Source organism: Ascidiella aspersa, chromosome 6 (genome assembly GCF_963924565.1).
Source record: "Ascidiella aspersa chromosome 6, kaAscAspe10.2, whole genome shotgun sequence".
NCBI lineage: Eukaryota > Metazoa > Chordata > Ascidiacea > Phlebobranchia > Ascidiidae > Ascidiella > Ascidiella aspersa.
Window position 1 is genome coordinate 570267 of NC_139452.1, and position 21558 is coordinate 591824.

Here is a 21558-nt window from a genome sequence, read left to right on the forward strand (position 1 = left end):
TAAATCCCCGGCACGACAAGAGAGGTCCCAACTAAACTACAAAGTTATTTAACGTTCCCTAACTCGACAAGAGAGGCCCCAACTAAATTACAAAGTTATTTAAAGTTCCTTTACATGACAAGAGAGGCCCCAACTAAACTACAAAGTTATTTAATTTTCCCGGCACGACAAGAGAGGCCCCAACTAAACTACAAAGTTATTTAATGTTCCCTAACTCGACAAGAGAGGCCCCAACTAAACTACAAAGTTATTTAACGTTCCCTAACTCGACAAGAGAGGCCCCAACTAAACTACAAAGTTTTTTAAAATTCCCCGACACGACAAGAGAGACTCCAACTAAACTATAAAGTTATTTAAATCCCCGGCACGACAAGAGAGGTCCCAACTAAACTACAAAGTTATTTAACGTACCCTAACTCGACAAGAGAGGCCCCAACTAAACTACAAAGTTATTTAAAGTTCCCTAACTCGACAAGAGGCCCCAACTAAACTACAAAGTTTTTTAAAATTCCCCGACACGACAAGAGAGGCTCCAACTAAACTATAAAGTAATTTTAAGTTCCCCGGCACGACAAGAGAGGTCTCAACTAAACTACAAAGTTATTTGAAGTTCCCTGGCACGACAAGAGAAGCCCTAACTAAACTACAAAGTTATTTAAAGTTCCCCGTCACGACAAGAGAGGCCCCAACTAAACTAGGAAATTATTTAAAGTTTCCGGCACGACAAAAGAAGCCCTAACTAAACTACAAAGTTATTTAAAGTTCCTTTACATGACAAAAGAGGCCCCAACTAAACTACAAAGTTATTTAATTTTCCCGGCACGACAAGAGAGGCCCCAACTAAACTACAAAGTTATTTAATGTTCCCTAACTCGACAAGAGAGGCCCTAACTAAACTACAAATTATTTAAAGCTCCCGGCACGACAAGACAGGTCCCAACTAAACTACAAAGTTATTTAAAGTTCCCTAACTCGACAAGAGAGGCCCCAACTAAACTACAAAATATTTAACGTTCCCTAACTCGACAAGAGAGGCCCCAACTAAACTACAAAGTTTTTTAAAATTCCCCGACACGACAAGAGAGACTCCAACTAATTATAAAGTTATTTAAATCCCCGGCACGACAAGAGAGGTCCCAACTAAACTACAAAGTTATTTAACGTTTCCTAACTCGACAAGAGAGGCCCCAACTAAACTACAAAGTTATTTAAAGTTCCCTAACTCGACAAGAGAGGCCCCAACTAAATTACAAAGTTATTTAAAGTTCCTTTACATGACAAGAGAGGCCCCAACTAAACTACAAAGTTATTTAATTTTCCCGGCACGACAAGAGAGGCCCCAACTAAACTACAAAGTTATTTAATGTTCCCTAACTCGACAAGAGAGGCCCCAACTAAACTACAAAGTTATTTAAAGCTCCCGGCACGACAAGACAGGTCCCAACTAAACTACAAAGTTATTTAAAGTTCCCTAACTCGACAAGAGAGGCCCCAACTAAACTACAAAGTTATTTAACGTTCCCTAACTCGACAAGAGAGGCCCCAACTAAACTACAAAGTTTTTTAAAATTCCCCGACACGACAAGAGAGACTCCAACTAAACTATAAAGTTATTTAAATCCCCGGCACGACAAGAGAGGTCCCAACTAAACTACAAAGTTATTTAACGTTCCCTAACTTGACAAGAGAGGCCCCAACTAAACTACAAAGTTATTTAAAGTTCCCTAACTCGACAAGAGAGGCCCCAACTAAACTACAAAGTTATTTGAAGTTCCCTGGCACGACAAGAGAAGCCCTAACTAAACTACAAAGTTATTTAAAGTTCCCTAACTCGACAAGAGGGGCCCCAACTAAACTACAAAGTTATTTAACGTTCCCTAACTCGACAAGAGAGGCCCCAACTAAACTACAAAGTTTTTTAAAATTCCCCGACACGACAAGAGAGACTCCAACTAAACTATAAAGTTATTTAAATCCCCGGCACGACAAGAGAGGTCCCAACTAAACTACAAAGTTATTTAACGTTCCCTAACTCGACAAGAGAGGCCCCAACTAAACTACAAAGTTATTTAAAGTTCCCTAACTCGACAAGAGAGGCCCCAACTAAACTACAAAGTTATTTGAAGTTCCCTGGCACGACAAGAGAAGCCCTAACTAAACTACAAAGTTATTTAAAGTTCCCCGTCACGACAAGAGAGGCCCCAACTAAACTAGGAAATTATTTAAAGTTTCCGGCACGACAAAAGAGGCCCTAACTAAACTACAAAGTTATTTGACGTTCCCCGGCACGACAAGAGAAGCCCCAATTAAACTACAAAGTTATTTAACGTTCCCTAACTCGACAAGAGAGGCCCCAACTAAACTACAAAGTTATTTAAAGTTCCCTAACTCGACAAGAGAGGCCCCAACTAAATTACAAAGTTATTTAAAGTTCCTTTACATGACAAGAGAGGCCCCAACTAAACTACAAAGTTATTTAATTTTCCCGGCACGACAAGAGAGGCCCCAACTAAACTACAAAGTTATTTAATGTTCCCTAACTCGACAAGAGAGGCCCCAACTAAACTACAAAGATATTTAAAGCTCCCGGCACGACAAGACAGGTCCCAACTAAACTACAAAGTTATTTAAAGTTCCCTAACTCGACAAGAGAGGCCCCAACTAAACTACAAAGTTATTTAACGTTCCCTAACTCGACAAGAGAGGCCCCAACTAAACTACAAAGTTTTTTAAAATTCCCCGACACGACAAGAGACACTCCAACTAAACTATAAAGTTATTTAAATCCCCGGCACGACAAGAGAGGTCCCAACTAAATTACAAAGTTATTTAACGTTCCCTAACTCGACAAGAGAGGCCCCAACTAAACTACAAAGTTATTTAAAGTTCCCTAACTCGACAAGAGGCCCCAACTAAACTACAAAGTTTTTTAAAATTCCCCGACACGACAAGAGAGGCTCCAACTAAACTATAAAGTAATTTAAGTTCCCCGGCACGACAAGAGAGGTCTCAACTAAACTACAAAGTTATTTGAAGTTCCCTGGCACGACAAGAGAAGCCCTAACTAAACTACAAAGTTATTTAAAGTTCCCCGTCACGACAAGAGAGGCCCCAACTAAACTAGGAAATTATTTAAAGTTTCCGGCACGACAAAAGAAGCCCTAACTAAACTACAAAGTTATTTAAAGTTCCTTTACATGACAAAAGAGGCCCCAACTAAACTACAAAGTTATATAATTTTCCCGGCACGACAAGAGAGGCCCCAACTAAACTACAAAGTTATTTAATGTTCCCTAACTCGACAAGAGAGGCCCTAACTAAACTACAAAGTTATTTAAAGCTCCCGGCACGACAAAACAGGTCCCAACTAAACTACAAAGTTATTTAAAGTTCCCTAACTCGACAAGAGAGGCCCCAACTAAACTACAAAATATTTAACGTTCCCTAACTCGACAAGAGAGGCCCCAACTAAACTACAAAGTTTTTTAAAATTCCCCGACACGACTAGAGAGACTCCAACTAAACTACAAAGTTATTTAAATCCCCGGCACGACAAGAGAGGTCCCAACTAAACTACAAAGTTATTTAACGTTCCCTAACTCGACAAGAGAGGCCCCAACTAAACTACAAAGTTATTTAAAGTTCCCTAACTCGACAAGAGAGGCCCCAACTAAATTACAAAGTTATTTAAAGTTCCTTTACATGACAAGAGAGGCCCCAACTAAACTACAAAGTTATTTAATTTTCCCGGCACGACAAGAGAGGCCCCAACTAAACTACAAAGTTATTTAATGTTCCCTAACTCGACAAGAGAGGCCCCAACTAAACTACAAAGTTATTTAAAGCTCCCGGCACGACAAGACAGGTCCCAACTAAACTACAAAGTTATTTAAAGTTCCCTAACTCGACAAGAGAGGCCCCAACTAAACTACAAAGTTATTTAACGTTCCCTAACTCGACAAGAGAGGCCCCAACTAAACTACAAAGTTTTTTAAAATTCCCCGACACGACAAGAGAGACTCCAACTAAACTATAAAGTTATTTAAATCCCCGGCACGACAAGAGAGGTCCCAACTAAACTACAAAGTTATTTAACGTTCCCTAACTCGACAAGAGAGGCCCCAACTAAACTACAAAGTTATTTAAAGTTCCCTAACTCGACAAGAGAGGCCCCAACTAAACTACAAAGTTATTTGAAGTTCCCTGGCACGACAAGAGAAGCCCTAACTAAACTACAAAGTTATTTAAAGTTCCCTAACTCGACAAGAGAGGCCCCAACTAAACTACAAAGTTATTTAACGTTCCCTAACTCGACAAGAGAGGCCCCAACTAAACTACAAAGTTTTTTAAAATTCCCCGACACGACAAGAGAGACTCCAACTAAACTATAAAGTTATTTAAATCCCCGGCACGACAAGAGAGGTCCCAACTAAACTACAAAGTTATTTAACGTTCCCTAACTCGACAAGAGAGGCCCCAACTAAACTACAAAGTTATTTAAAGTTCCCTAACTCGACAAGAGAGGCCCCAACTAAACTACAAAGTTATTTGAAGTTCCCTGGCACGACAAGAGAAGCCCTAACTAAACTACAAAGTTATTTAAAGTTCCCCGTCACGACAAGAGAGGCCCCAACTAAACTAGGAAATTATTTAAAGTTTCCGGCACGACAAAAGAGGCCCTAACTAAACTACAAAGTTATTTGACGTTCCCCGGCACGACAAGAGAAGCCCCAATTAAACTACAAAGTTATTTAACGTTCCCTAACTCGACAAGAGAGGCCCCAACTAAACTACAAAGTTATTTAAAGTTCCCTAACTCGACAAGAGAGGCCCCAACTAAATTACAAAGTTATTTAAAGTTCCTTTACATGACAAGAGAGGCCCCAACTAAACTACAAAGTTATTTAATTTTCCCGGCACGACAAGAGAGGCCCCAATTAAACTACAAAGTTATTTAATGTTCCCTAACTCGACAAGAGAGGCCCCAACTAAACTACAAAGATATTTAAAGCTCCCGGCACGACAAGACAGGTCCCAACTAAACTACAAAGTTATTTAAAGTTCCCTAACTCGACAAGAGAGGCCCCAACTAAACTACAAAGTTATTTAACGTTCCCTAACTCGACAAGAGAGGCCCCAACTAAACTACAAAGTTTTTTAAAATTCCCCGACACGACAAGAGAGACTCCAACTCAACTATAAAGTTATTTTAATCCCCGGCACGACAAGAGAGGTCCCAACTAAACTACAAAGTTATTTAACGTTCCCTAACTCGACAAGAGAGGCCCCAACTAAACTACAAAGTTATTTAAAGTTCCCTAACTCGACAAGAGAGGCCCCAACTAAACTACAAATTTATTTGAAGTTCCCTGGTACGACAAGAGAGGCCCCAACTAAACTAGGAAGTTATTTAAAGCTCCCGGCACGACAAGACAGGTCCCAACTAAACTACAAAGTTACTTAAAGTTCCCCGTCACGACAAGAGAGGCCCCAACTAAACTAGGAAGTTATTTAAAGCTCCCGGCACGACAAGACAGGTCCCAACTAAACTACAAAGTTATTTAACGTTCCCTAACTCGACAAGAGAGGCCCCAACTAAACTACAAAGTTATTTAAAGTTCCCCGTCACGACAAGAGAGTCCCCAACTAAACTAGGAAATTATTTAAAGTTTCCGGCACGACAAAAGAAGCCCTAACTAAACTACAAAGTTATTTAAAGTTCCTTTACATGACAAGAGAGGCCCCAACTAAACTACAAAGTTATTTAATTTTCCCGGCACGACAAGAGAGGCCCCAACTAAACTACAAAGTTATTTAATGTTCCCTAACTCGACAAGAGAGGCCCCAACTAAACTACAAAGTTATTTAAAGCTCCCGGCACGACAAGACAGGTCCCAACTAAACTACAAAGTTATTTAAAGTTCCCTAACTCGACAAGAGAGGCCCCAACTAAACTACAAAGTTATTTAACGTTCCCTAACTCGACAAGAGAGGCCCCAACTAAACTACAAAGTTTTTTAAAATTCCCCGACACGACAAGAGATACTCCAACTAAACTATAAAGTTATTTAAATCCCCGGCACGACAAGAGAGGTCCCAACTAAACTACAAAGTTATTTAACGTTCCCTAACTCGACAAGAGAGGCCCCAACTAAACTACAAAGTTATTTAAAGTTCCCTAACTCGACAAGAGAGGCCCCAACTAAACTACAAAGTTATTTGAAGTTCCCTGGCACGACAAGAGAAGCCCTAACTAAACTACAAAGTTATTTAAAGTTCCCCGTCACGACAAGAGAGGCCCCAACTAAACTAGGAAATTATTTAAAGTTTCCGGCACGACAAAAGAGGCCCTAACTAAACTACAAAGTTATTTGACGTTCCCCGGCACGACAAGAGAAGCCCCAATTAAACTACAAAGTTATTTAACGTTCCCTAACTCGACAAGAGAGGCCCCAACTAAACTACAAAGTTATTTAAAGTTCCCTAACTCGACAAGAGAGGCCTCAACTAAATTACAAAGTTATTTAAAGTTCCTTTACATGACAAGAGAGGCCCCAACTAAACTACAAAGTTATTTAATTTTCCCGGCACGACAAGAGAGGCCCCAACTAAACTACAAAGTTATTTAATGTTCCCTAACTCGACAAGAGAGGCCCCAACTAAACTACAAAGATATTTAAAGCTCCCGGCACGACAAGACAGGTCCCAACTAAACTACAAAGTTATTTAAAGTTCCCTAACTCGACAAGAGAGGCCCCAACTAAACTACAAAGTTATTTAACGTTCCCTAACTCGACAAGAGAGGCCCCAACTAAACTACAAAGTTTTTTAAAATTCCCCGACACGACAAGAGAGACTCCAACTCAACTATAAAGTTATTTTAATCCCCGGCACGACAAGAAAGGTCCCAACTAAACTACAAAGTTATTTAACGTTCCCTAACTCGACAAGAGAGGCCCCAACTAAACTACAAAGTTAGTTAAAGTTCCCTAACTCGACAAGAGAGGCCCCAACTAAACTACAAATTTATTTGAAGTTCCCTGGCACGACAAGAGAGGCCCCAACTAAACTAGAAAGTTATTTAAAGCTCCCGGCACGACAAGACAGGTCCCAACTAAACTACAAAGTTATTTAAAGTTCCCTAACTCGACAAGAGAGGCCCCAACTAAACTACAAAGTATTTAACGTTCCCTAACTCGACAAGAGAGGCCCCAACTAAACTACAAAGTTTTTTAAAATTCCCCGACACGACAAGAGAGACTCCAACTAAACTATAAAGTTATTTAAATCCCCGGCACGACAAGAGAGGTCCCAACTAAACTACAAAGTTATTTAACGTTCCATAACTCGACAAGAGAGGCCCCAACTAAACTACAAAGTTATTTAAAGTTCCTTTACATGACAAGAGAGGCCCCAACTAAACTACAAAGTTATTTAATTTTCCCGGCACGACAAGAGAGGCCCCAACTAAACTACAAAGTTATTTAATGTTCCCTAACTCGACAAGAGAGGCCCCAACTAAACTACAAAGTTATTTAAAGCTCCCGGCACGACAAGACAGGTCCCAACTAAACTACAAAGTTATTTAAAGTTCCCTAACTCGACAAGAGAGGCCCCAACTAAACTACAAAGTTATTTAACGTTCCCTAACTCGACAAGAGAGGCCCCAACTAAACTACAAAGTTTTTCAAAATTCCCCGACACGACAAGAGAGACTCCAACTAAACTATAAAGTTATTTAAATCCCCGGCACGACAAGAGAGGTCCCAACTAAACTACAAAGTTATTTAACGTTCCCTAACTCGACAAGAGAGGCCCCAACTAAACTACAAAGTTATTTAAAGTTCCCTAACTCGACAAGAGAGGCCCCAACTAAACTACAAAGTTATTTGAAGTTCCCTGGCACGACAAGAGAAGCCCTAACTAAACTACAAAGTTATTTAAAGTTCCCAGTCACGACAAGAGAGGCCCCAACTAAACTAGGAAATTATTTAAAGTTTCCGGCACGACAAAAGAGGCCCTAACTAAACTACAAAGTTATTTGACGTTCCCCGGCACGACAAGAGAAGCCCCAATTAAACTACAAAGTTATTTAACGTTCCCTAACTCGACAAGAGAGGCCCCAACTAAACTACAAAGTTATTTAAAGTTCCCTAACTCGACAAGAGAGGCCCCAACTAAATTACAAAGTTATTTAAAGTTCCTTTACATGACAAGAGAGGCCCCAACTAAACTACAAAGTTATTTAATTTTCCCGGCACGACAAGAGAGGCCCCAACTAAACTACAAAGTTATTTAATGTTCCCTAACTCGACAAGAGAGGCCCCAACTAAACTACAAAGATATTTAAAGCTCCCGGCACGACAAGACAGGTCCCAACTAAACTACAAAGTTATTTAAAGTTCCCTAACTCGACAAGAAAGGCCCCAACTAAACTACAAAGTTATTTAACGTTCCCTAACTCGACAAGAGAGGCCCCAACTAAACTACAAATTTTTTAAAATTCCCCGACACGACAAGAGAGACTCCAACTCAACTATAAAGTTATTTTAATCCCCGGCACGACAAGAGAGGTCCCAACTAAACTACAAAGTTATTTAACGTTCCCTAACTCGACAAGAGAGGCCCCAACTAAACTACAAAGTTATTTAAAGTTCCCTAACTCGACAAGAGAGGCCCCAACTAAACTACAAATTTATTTGAAGTTCCCTGGCACGACAAGAGAAGCCCTAACTAAACTACAAAGTTATTTAAAGTTCCACGTCACGACAAGAGAGGCCCCAACTAAACTAGGAAATTATTTAAAGTTTCCGGCACGACAAAAGAGGCCCTAACTAAACTACAAAGTTATTTGACGTTCCCCGGCACGACAAGAGAAGCCCCAATTAAACTACAAAGTTATTTAACGTTCCCTAACTCGACAAGAGAGGCCCCAACTAAACTACAAAGTTATTTAAAGTTCCCTAACTCGACAAGAGAGGCCCCAACTAAATTACAAAGTTATTTAAAGTTCCTTTACATGACAAGAGAGGCCCCAACTAAACTACAAAGTTATTTAATTTTCCCGGCACGACAAGAGAGGCCCCAACTAAACTACAAAGTTATTTAATGTTCCCTAACTCGACAAGAGAGGCCCCAACTAAACTACAAAGATATTTAAAGCTCCCGGCACGACAAGACAGGTCCCAACTAAACTACAAAGTTATTTAAAGTTCCCTAACTCGACAAGAGAGGCCCCAACTAAACTACAAAGTATTTAACGTTCCCTAACTCGACAAGAGAGGCCCCAACTAAACTACAAAGTTTTTTAAAATTCCCCGACACGACAAGAGAGACTCCAACTAAACTATAAAGTTATTTAAATCCCCGGCACGACAAGAGAGGTCCCAACTAAACTACAAAGTTATTTAACGTTCCATAACTCGACAAGAGAGGCCCCAACTAAACTACAAAGTTATTTAAAGTTCCCTAACTCGACAAGAGAGGCCCCAACTAAACTACAAAGTTATTTAAAGTTCCTTTACATGACAAGAGAGGCCCCAACTAAACTACAAAGTTATTTAATTTTCCCGGCACGACAAGAGAGGCCCCAACTAAACTACAAAGTTATTTAATGTTCCCTAACTCGACAAGAGAGGCCCCAACTAAACTACAAAGTTATTTAAAGCTCCCGGCACGACAAGACAGGTCCCAACTAAACTACAAAGTTATTTAAAGTTCCCTAACTCGACAAGAGAGGCCCCAACTAAACTACAAAGTTATTTAACGTTCCCTAACTCGACAAGAGAGGCCCCAACTAAACTACAAAGTTTTTTAAAATTCCCCGACACGACAAGAGAGACTCCAACTAAACTATAAAGTTATTTAAATCCCCGGCACGACAAGAGAGGTCCCAACTAAACTACAAAGTTATTTAACGTTCCCTAACTCGACAAGAGAGGCCCCAACTAAACTACAAAGTTATTTAAAGTTCCCTAACTCGACAAGAGAGGCCCCAACTAAACTACAAAGTTATTTGAAGTTCCCTGGCACGACAAGAGAAGCCCTAACTAAACTACAAAGTTATTTAAAGTTCCCAGTCACGACAAGAGAGGCCCCAACTAAACTAGGAATTTATTTAAAGTTTCGGGCACGACAAAAGAGGCCCTAACTAAACTACAAAGTTATTTGACGTTCCCCGGCACGACAAGAGAAGCCCCAATTAAACTACAAAGTTATTTAACGTTCCCTAACTCGACAAGAGAGGCCCCAACTAAACTACAAAGTTATTTAAAGTTCCCTAACTCGACAAGAGAGGCCCCAACTAAATTACAAAGTTATTTAAAGTTCCTTTACATGACAAGAGAGGCCCCAACTAAACTACAAAGTTATTTAATTTTCCCGGCACGACAAGAGAGGCCCCAACTAAACTACAAAGTTATTTAATGTTCCCTAACTCGACAAGGGAGGCCCCAACTAAACTACAAAGATATTTAAAGCTCCCGGCACGACAAGACAGGTCCCAACTAAACTACAAAGTTATTTAAAGTTCCCTAACTCGACAAGAGAGGCCCCAACTAAACTACAAAGTTATTTAACGTTCCCTAACTCGACAAGAGAGGCCCCAACTAAACTACAAAGTTTTTTAAAATTCCCCGACACGACAAGAGAGACTCCAACTAAACTATAAAGTTATTTAATGTTCCCTAACTCGACAAGAGAGGCCCCAACTAAACTACAAAGTTTTTTAAAATTCCCCGGCACGACAAGAGAGGTCCCAACTAAACTACAAAGTTATTTAACGTTCCCTAACTCGACAAGAGAGGCCCCAACTAAATTACAAAGTTATTTAAAGTTCCTTTACATGACAAGAGAGGCCCCAACTAAATTACAAAGTTATTTAAAGTTCCTTTACATGACAAGAGAGGCCCCAACTAAACTACAAAGTTATTTAATTTTCCCGGCACGACAAGAGAGGCCCCAACTAAACTACAAAGTTATTTAATGTTCCCTAACTCGACAAGAGAGGCCCCAACTAAACTACAAAGTTATTTAACGTTCCCTAACTCGACAAGAGAGGCCCCAACTAAACTACAAAGTTTTTTAAAATTCCCCGACACGACAAGAGAGACTCCAACTAAACTATAAAGTTATTTAAATCCCCGGCACGACAAGAGAGGTCCCAACTAAACTACAAAGTTATTTAACGTTCCCTAACTCGACAAGAGAGGCCCCAACTAAACTACAAAGTTATTTAAAGTTCCCTAACTCGACAAGAGGCCCCAACTAAACTACAAAGTTTTTTAAAATTCCCCGACACGACAAGACAGGCTCCAACTAAACTATAAAGTAATTTTAAGTTCCCCGGCACGACAAGAGAGGTCTCAACTAAACTACAAAGTTATTTGAAGTTCCCTGGCACGACAAGAGAAGCCCTAACTAAACTACAAAGTTATTTAAAGTTCCCCGTCACGACAAGAGAGGCCCCAACTAAACTAGGAAATTATTTAAAGTTTCCGGCACGACAAAAGAAGCCCTAACTAAACTACAAAGTTATTTAAAGTTCCTTTACATGACAAAAGAGGCCCCAACTAAACTACAAAGTTATTTAATTTTCCCGGCACGACAAGAGAGGCCCCAACTAAACTACAAAGTTATTTAATGTTCCCTAACTCGACAAGAGAGGCCCTAACTAAACTACAAAGTTATTTAAAGCTCCCGGCACGACAAGACAGGTCCCAACTAAACTACAAAGTTATTTAAAGTTCCTTAACTCGACAAGAGAGGCCCCAACTAAACTACAAAATATTTAACGTTCCCTAACTCGACAAGAGAGGCCCCAACTAAACTACAAAGTTTTTTAAAATTCCCCGACACGACAAGAAAGACTCCAACTAAACTATAAAGTTATTTAAATCCCCGGCACGACAAGAGAGGTCCCAACTAAACTACAAAGTTATTTAACGTTCCCTAACTCGACAAGAGAGGCCCCAACTAAACTACAAAGTTATTTAAAGTTCCCTAACTCGACAAGAGAGGCCCCAACTAAATTACAAAGTTATTTAAAGTTCCTTTACATGACAAGAGAGGCCCCAACTAAACTACAAAGTTATTTAATGTTCCCTAACTCGACAAGAGAGGCCCCAACTAAACTACAAAGTTATTTAAAGCTCCCGGCACGACAAGAGAGGCCCCAACTAAACTACAAAGTTATTTAATGTTCCCTAACTCGACAAGAGAGGCCCCAACTAAACTACAAAGTTATTTAACGTTCCCTAACTCGACAAGAGAGGCCCCAACTAAACTACAAAGTTATTTAAAGCTCCCGGCACGACAAGACAGGTCCCAACTAAACTACAAAGTTATTTAAAGTTCCCTAACTCGACAAGAGAGGCCCCAACTAAACTACAAAGTTATTTAAAGCTCCCGGCACGACAAGACAGGTCCCAATTAAACTACAAAGTTATTTAAAGTTCCCTAACTCGACAAGAGAGGCCCCAACTAAACTACAAAGTTATTTAACGTTCCCTAACTCGACAAGAGAGGCCCCAACTAAACTACAAAGTTATTTAATGTTCCCTAACTCGACAAGAGAGGCCCCAACTAAACTACAAAGTTATTTAAAGCTCCCGGCACGACAAGACAGGTCCCAACTAAACTACAAAGTTATTTAAAGTTCCCTAACTCGACAAGAGAGGCCCCAACTAAACTACAAAGTTATTTAAAGCTCCCGGCACGACAAGACAGGTCCCAATTAAACTACAAAGTTATTTAAAGTTCCCTAACTCGACAAGAGAGGCCCCAACTAAACTACAAAGTTATTTAACGTTCCCTAACTCGACAAGAGAGGCCCCAACTAAACTACAAAGTTTTTTAAAATTCCCCGACACGACAAGAGAGACTCCAACTAAACTATAAAGTTATTTAAATCCCCGGCACGACAAGAGAGGTCCCAACTAAACTACAAAGTTATTTAACGTTCCCTAACTCGACAAGAGAGGCCCCAACTAAATTACAAAGTTATTTAAAGTTCCTTTACATGACAAGAGAGGCCCCAACTAAACTACAAAGTTATTTAATTTTCCCGGCACGACAAGAGAGGCCCCAACTAAACTACAAAGTTATTTAATGTTCCCTAACTCGACAAGAGAGGCCCCAACTAAACTACAAAGTTATTTAACGTTCCCTAACTCGACAAGAGAGGCCCCAACTAAACTACAAAGTTTTTTAAAATTCCCCGACACGACAAGAGAGACTCCAACTAAACTATAAAGTTATTTAAATCCCCGGCACGACAAGAGAGGTCCCAACTAAACTACAAAGTTATTTAACGTACCCTAACTCGACAAGAGAGGCCCCAACTAAACTACAAAGTTATTTAAAGTTCCCTAACTCGACAAGAGGCCCCAACTAAACTACAAAGTTTTTTAAAATTCCCCGACACGACAAGAGAGGCTCCAACTAAACTATAAAGTAATTTTAAGTTCCCCGGCACGACAAGAGAGGTCTCAACTAAACTACAAAGTTATTTGAAGTTCCCTGGCACGACAAGAGAAGCCCTAACTAAACTACAAAGTTATTTAAAGTTCCCCGTCACGACAAGAGAGGCCCCAACTAAACTAGGAAATTATTTAAAGTTTCCGGCACGACAAAAGAAGCCCTAACTAAACTACAAAGTTATTTAAAGTTCCTTTACATGACAAAAGAGGCCCCAACTAAACTACAAAGTTATTTAATTTTCCCGGCACGACAAGAGAGGCCCCAACTAAACTACAAAGTTATTTAATGTTCCCTAACTCGACAAGAGAGGCCCTAACTAAACTACAAATTATTTAAAGCTCCCGGCACGACAAGACAGGTCCCAACTAAACTACAAAGTTATTTAAAGTTCCCTAACTCGACAAGAGAGGCCCCAACTAAACTACAAAATATTTAACGTTCCCTAACTCGACAAGAGAGGCCCCAACTAAACTACAAAGTTTTTTAAAATTCCCCGACACGACAAGAGAGACTCCAACTAATTATAAAGTTATTTAAATCCCCGGCACGACAAGAGAGGTCCCAACTAAACTACAAAGTTATTTAACGTTTCCTAACTCGACAAGAGAGGCCCCAACTAAACTACAAAGTTATTTAAAGTTCCCTAACTCGACAAGAGAGGCCCCAACTAAATTACAAAGTTATTTAAAGTTCCTTTACATGACAAGAGAGGCCCCAACTAAACTACAAAGTTATTTAATTTTCCCGGCACGACAAGAGAGGCCCCAACTAAACTACAAAGTTATTTAATGTTCCCTAACTCGACAAGAGAGGCCCCAACTAAACTACAAAGTTATTTAAAGCTCCCGGCACGACAAGACAGGTCCCAACTAAACTACAAAGTTATTTAAAGTTCCCTAACTCGACAAGAGAGGCCCCAACTAAACTACAAAGTTATTTAACGTTCCCTAACTCGACAAGAGAGGCCCCAACTAAACTACAAAGTTTTTTAAAATTCCCCGACACGACAAGAGAGACTCCAACTAAACTATAAAGTTATTTAAATCCCCGGCACGACAAGAGAGGTCCCAACTAAACTACAAAGTTATTTAACGTTCCCTAACTTGACAAGAGAGGCCCCAACTAAACTACAAAGTTATTTAAAGTTCCCTAACTCGACAAGAGAGGCCCCAACTAAACTACAAAGTTATTTGAAGTTCCCTGGCACGACAAGAGAAGCCCTAACTAAACTACAAAGTTATTTAAAGTTCCCTAACTCGACAAGAGGGGCCCCAACTAAACTACAAAGTTATTTAACGTTCCCTAACTCGACAAGAGAGGCCCCAACTAAACTACAAAGTTTTTTAAAATTCCCCGACACGACAAGAGAGACTCCAACTAAACTATAAAGTTATTTAAATCCCCGGCACGACAAGAGAGGTCCCAACTAAACTACAAAGTTATTTAACGTTCCCTAACTCGACAAGAGAGGCCCCAACTAAACTACAAAGTTATTTAAAGTTCCCTAACTCGACAAGAGAGGCCCCAACTAAACTACAAAGTTATTTGAAGTTCCCTGGCACGACAAGAGAAGCCCTAACTAAACTACAAAGTTATTTAAAGTTCCCCGTCACGACAAGAGAGGCCCCAACTAAACTAGGAAATTATTTAAAGTTTCCGGCACGACAAAAGAGGCCCTAACTAAACTACAAAGTTATTTGACGTTCCCCGGCACGACAAGAGAAGCCCCAATTAAACTACAAAGTTATTTAACGTTCCCTAACTCGACAAGAGAGGCCCCAACTAAACTACAAAGTTATTTAAAGTTCCCTAACTCGACAAGAGAGGCCCCAACTAAATTACAAAGTTATTTAAAGTTCCTTTACATGACAAGAGAGGCCCCAACTAAACTACAAAGTTATTTAATTTTCCCGGCACGACAAGAGAGGCCCCAACTAAACTACAAAGTTATTTAATGTTCCCTAACTCGACAAGAGAGGCCCCAACTAAACTACAAAGATATTTAAAGCTCCCGGCACGACAAGACAGGTCCCAACTAAACTACAAAGTTATTTAAAGTTCCCTAACTCGACAAGAGAGGCCCCAACTAAACTACAAAGTTATTTAACGTTCCCTAACTCGACAAGAGAGGCCCCAACTAAACTACAAAGTTTTTTAAAATTCCCCGACACGACAAGAGACACTCCAACTAAACTATAAAGTTATTTAAATCCCCGGCACGACAAGAGAGGTCCCAACTAAATTACAAAGTTATTTAACGTTCCCTAACTCGACAAGAGAGGCCCCAACTAAACTACAAAGTTATTTAAAGTTCCCTAACTCGACAAGAGGCCCCAACTAAACTACAAAGTTTTTTAAAATTCCCCGACACGACAAGAGAGGCTCCAACTAAACTATAAAGTAATTTAAGTTCCCCGGCACGACAAGAGAGGTCTCAACTAAACTACAAAGTTATTTGAAGTTCCCTGGCACGACAAGAGAAGCCCTAACTAAACTACAAAGTTATTTAAAGTTCCCCGTCACGACAAGAGAGGCCCCAACTAAACTAGGAAATTATTTAAAGTTTCCGGCGCGACAAAAGAAGCCCTAACTAAACTACAAAGTTATTTAAAGTTCCTTTACATGACAAAAGAGGCCCCAACTAAACTACAAAGTTATATAATTTTCCCGGCACGACAAGAGAGGCCCCAACTAAACTACAAAGTTATTTAATGTTCCCTAACTCGACAAGAGAGGCCCTAACTAAACTACAAAGTTATTTAAAGCTCCCGGCACGACAAAACAGGTCCCAACTAAACTACAAAGTTATTTAAAGTTCCCTAACTCGACAAGAGAGGCCCCAACTAAACTACAAAATATTTAACGTTCCCTAACTCGACAAGAGAGGCCCCAACTAAACTACAAAGTTTTTTAAAATTCCCCGACACGACTAGAGAGACTCCAACTAAACTACAAAGTTATTTAAATCCCCGGCACGACAAGAGAGGTCCCAACTAAACTACAAAGTTATTTAACGTTCCCTAACTCGACAAGAGAGGCCCCAACTAAACTACAAAGTTATTTAAAGTTCCCTAACTCGACAAGAGAGGCCCCAACTAAATTACAAAGTTATTTAAAGTTCCTTTACATGACAAGAGAGGCCCCAACTAAACTACAAAGTTATTTAATTTTCCCGGCACGACAAGAGAGGCCCCAACTAAACTACAAAGTTATTTAATGTTCCCTAACTCGACAAGAGAGGCCCCAACTAAACTACAAAGTTATTTAAAGCTCCCGGCACGACAAGACAGGTCCCAACTAAACTACAAAGTTATTTAAAGTTCCCTAACTCGACAAGAGAGGCCCCAACTAAACTACAAAGTTATTTAACGTTCCCTAACTCGACAAGAGAGGCCCCAACTAAACTACAAAGTTTTTTAAAATTCCCCGACACGACAAGAGAGACTCCAACTAAACTATAAAGTTATTTAAATCCCCGGCACGACAAGAGAGGTCCCAACTAAACTACAAAGTTATTTAACGTTCCCTAACTCGACAAGAGAGGCCCCAACTAAACTACAAAGTTATTTAAAGTTCCCTAACTCGACAAGAGAGGCCCCAACTAAACTACAAAGTTATTTGAAGTTCCCTGGCACGACAAGAGAAGCCCTAACTAAACTACAAAGTTATTTAAAGTTCCCTAACTCGACAAGAGAGGCCCCAACTAAACTACAAAGTTATTTAACGTTCCCTAACTCGACAAGAGAGGCCCCAACTAAACTACAAAGTTTTTTAAAATTCCCCGACACGACAAGAGAGACTCCAACTAAACTATAAAGTTATTTAAATCCCCGGCACGACAAGAGAGGTCCCAACTAAACTACAAAGTTATTTAACGTTCCCTAACTCGACAAGAGAGGCCCCAACTAAACTACAAAGTTATTTAAAGTTCCCTAACTCGACAAGAGAGGCCCCAACTAAACTACAAAGTTATTTGAAGTTCCCTGGCACGACAAGAGAAGCCCTAACTAAACTACAAAGTTATTTAAAGTTCCCCGTCACGACAAGAGAGGCCCCAACTAAACTAGGAAATTATTTAAAGTTTCCGGCACGACAAAAGAGGCCCTAACTAAACTACAAAGTTATTTGACGTTCCCCGGCACGACAAGAGAAGCCCCAATTAAACTACAAAGTTATTTAACGTTCCCTAACTCGACAAGAGAGGCCCCAACTAAACTACAAAGTTATTTAAAGTTCCCTAACTCGACAAGAGAGGCCCCAACTAAATTACAAAGTTATTTAAAGTTCCTTTACATGACAAGAGAGGCCCCAACTAAACTACAAAGTTATTTAATTTTCCCGGCACGACAAGAGAGGCCCCAATTAAACTACAAAGTTATTTAATGTTCCCTAACTCGACAAGAGAGGCCCCAACTAAACTACAAAGATATTTAAAGCTCCCGGCACGACAAGACAGGTCCCAACTAAACTACAAAGTTATTTAAAGTTCCCTAACTCGACAAGAGAGGCCCCAACTAAACTACAAAGTTATTTAACGTTCCCTAACTCGACAAGAGAGGCCCCAACTAAACTACAAAGTTTTTTAAAATTCCCCGACACGACAAGAGAGACTCCAACTCAACTATAAAGTTATTTTAATCCCCGGCACGACAAGAGAGGTCCCAACTAAACTACAAAGTTATTTAACGTTCCCTAACTCGACAAGAGAGGCCCCAACTAAACTACAAAGTTATTTAAAGTTCCCTAACTCGACAAGAGAGGCCCCAACTAAACTACAAATTTATTTGAAGTTCCCTGGTACGACAAGAGAGGCCCCAACTAAACTAGGAAGTTATTTAAAGCTCCCGGCACGACAAGACAGGTCCCAACTAAACTACAAAGTTACTTAAAGTTCCCCGTCACGACAAGAGAGGCCCCAACTAAACTAGGAAGTTATTTAAAGCTCCCGGCACGACAAGACAGGTCCCAACTAAACTACAAAGTTATTTAACGTTCCCTAACTCGACAAGAGAGGCCCCAACTAAACTACAAAGTTATTTAAAGTTCCCCGTCACGACAAGAGAGTCCCCAACTAAACTAGGAAATTATTTAAAGTTTCCGGCACGACAAAAGAAGCCCTAACTAAACTACAAAGTTATTTAAAGTTCCTTTACATGACAAGAGAGGCCCCAACTAAACTACAAAGTTATTTAATTTTCCCGGCACGACAAGAGAGGCCCCAACTAAACTACAAAGTTATTTAATGTTCCCTAACTCGACAAGAGAGGCCCCAACTAAACTACAAAGTTATTTAAAGCTCCCGGCACGACAAGACAGGTCCCAACTAAACTACAAAGTTATTTAAAGTTCCCTAACTCGACAAGAGAGGCCCCAACTAAACTACAAAGTTATTTAACGTTCCCTAACTCGACAAGAGAGGCCCCAACTAAACTACAAAGTTTTTTAAAATTCCCCGACACGACAAGAGATACTCCAACTAAACTATAAAGTTATTTAAATCCCCGGCACGACAAGAGAGGTCCCAACTAAACTACAAAGTTATTTAACGTTCCCTAACTCGACAAGAGAGGCCCCAACTAAACTACAAAGTTATTTAAAGTTCCCTAACTCGACAAGAGAGGCCCCAACTAAACTACAAAGTTATTTGAAGTTCCCTGGCACGACAAGAGAAGCCCTAACTAAACTACAAAGTTATTTAAAGTTCCCCGTCACGACAAGAGAGGCCCCAACTAAACTAGGAAATTATTTAAAGTTTCCGGCACGACAAAAGAGGCCCTAACTAAACTACAAAGTTATTTGACGTTCCCCGGCACGACAAGAGAAGCCCCAATTAAACTACAAAGTTATTTAACGTTCCCTAACTCGACAAGAGAGGCCCCAACTAAACTACAAAGTTATTTAAAGTTCCCTAACTCGACAAGAGAGGCCTCAACTAAATTACAAAGTTATTTAAAGTTCCTTTACATGACAAGAGAGGCCCCAACTAAACTACAAAGTTATTTAATTTTCCCGGCACGACAAGAGAGGCCCCAACTAAACTACAAAGTTATTTAATGTTCCCTAACTCGACAAGAGAGGCCCCAACTAAACTACAAAGATATTTAAAGCTCCCGGCACGACAAGACAGGTCCCAACTAAACTACAAAGTTATTTAAAGTTCCCTAACTCGACAAGAGAGGCCCCAACTAAACTACAAAGTTATTTAACGTTCCCTAACTCGACAAGAGAGGCCCCAACTAAACTACAAAGTTTTTTAAAATTCCCCGACACGACAAGAGAGACTCCAACTCAACTATAAAGTTATTTTAATCCCCGGCACGACAAGAAAGGTCCCAACTAAACTACAAAGTTATTTAACGTTCCCTAACTCGACAAGAGAGGCCCCAACTAAACTACAAAGTTAGTTAAAGTTCCCTAACTCGACAAGAGAGGCCCCAACTAAACTACAAATTTATTTGAAGTTCCCTGGCACGACAAGAGAGGCCCCAACTAAACTAGAAAGTTATTTAAAGCTCCCGGCACGACAAGACAGGTCCCAACTAAACTACAAAGTTATTTAAAGTTCCCTAACTCGACAAGAGAGGCCCCAACTAAACTACAAAGTATTTAACGTTCCCTAACTCGACAAGAGAGGCCCCAACTAAACTACAAAGTTTTTTAAAATTCCCCGACACGACAAGAGAGACTCCAACTAAACTATAAAGTTATTTAAATCCCCGGCACGACAAGAGAGGTCCCAACTAAACTACAAAGTTATTTAACGTTCCATAACTCGACAAGAGAGGCCCCAACTAAACTACAAAGTTATTTAAAGTTCCTTTACATGACAAGAGAGGCCCCAACTAAACTACAAAGTTATTTAATTTTCCCGGCACGACAAGAGAGGCCCCAACTAAACTACAAAGTTATTTAATGTTCCCTAACTCGACAAGAGAGGCCCCAACTAAACTACAAAGTTATTTAAAGCTCCCGGCACGACAAGACAGGTCCCAACTAAACTACAAAGTTATTTAAAGTTCCCTAACTCGACAAGAGAGGCCCCAACTAAACTACAAAGTTATTTAACGTTCCCTAACTCGACAAGAGAGGCCCCAACTAAACTACAAAGTTTTTCAAAATTCCCCGACACGACAAGAGAGACTCCAACTAAACTATAAAGTTATTTAAATCCCCGGCACGACAAGAGAGGTCCCAACTAAACTACAAAGTTATTTAACGTTCCCTAACTCGACAAGAGAGGCCCCAACTAAACTACAAAGTTATTTAAAGTTCCCTAACTCGACAAGAGAGGCCCCAACTAAACTACAAAGTTATTTGAAGTTCCCTGGCACGACAAGAGAAGCCCTAACTAAACTACAAAGTTATTTAAAGTTCCCAGTCACGACAAGAGAGGCCCCAACTAAACTAGGAAATTATTTAAAGTTTCCGGCACGACAAAAGAGGCCCTAACTAAACTACAAAGTTATTTGACGTTCCCCGGCACGACAAGAGAAGCCCCAATTAAACTACAAAGTTATTTAACGTTCCCTAACTCGACAAGAGAGGCCCCAACTAAACTACAAAGTTATTTAAAGTTCCCTAACTCGACAAGAGAGGCCCCAACTAAATTACAAAGTTATTTAAAGTTCCTTTACATGACAAGAGAGGCCCCAACTAAACTACAAAGTTATTTAATTTTCCCGGCACGACAAGAGAGGCCCCAACTAAACTACAAAGTTATTTAATGTTCCCTAACTCGACAAGAGAGGCCCCAACTAAACTACAAAGATATTTAAAGCTCCCGGCACGACAAGACAGGTCCCAACTAAACTACAAAGTTATTTAAAGTTCCCTAACTCGACAAGAAAGGCCCCAACTAAACTACAAAGTTATTTAACGTTCCCTAACTCGACAAGAGAGGCCCCAACTAAACTACAAATTTTTTAAAATTCCCCGACACGACAAGAGAGACTCCAACTCAACTATAAAGTTATTTTAATCCCCGGCACGACAAGAGAGGTCCCAACTAAACTACAAAGTTATTTAACGTTCCCTAACTCGACAAGAGAGGCCCCAACTAAACTACAAAGTTATTTAAAG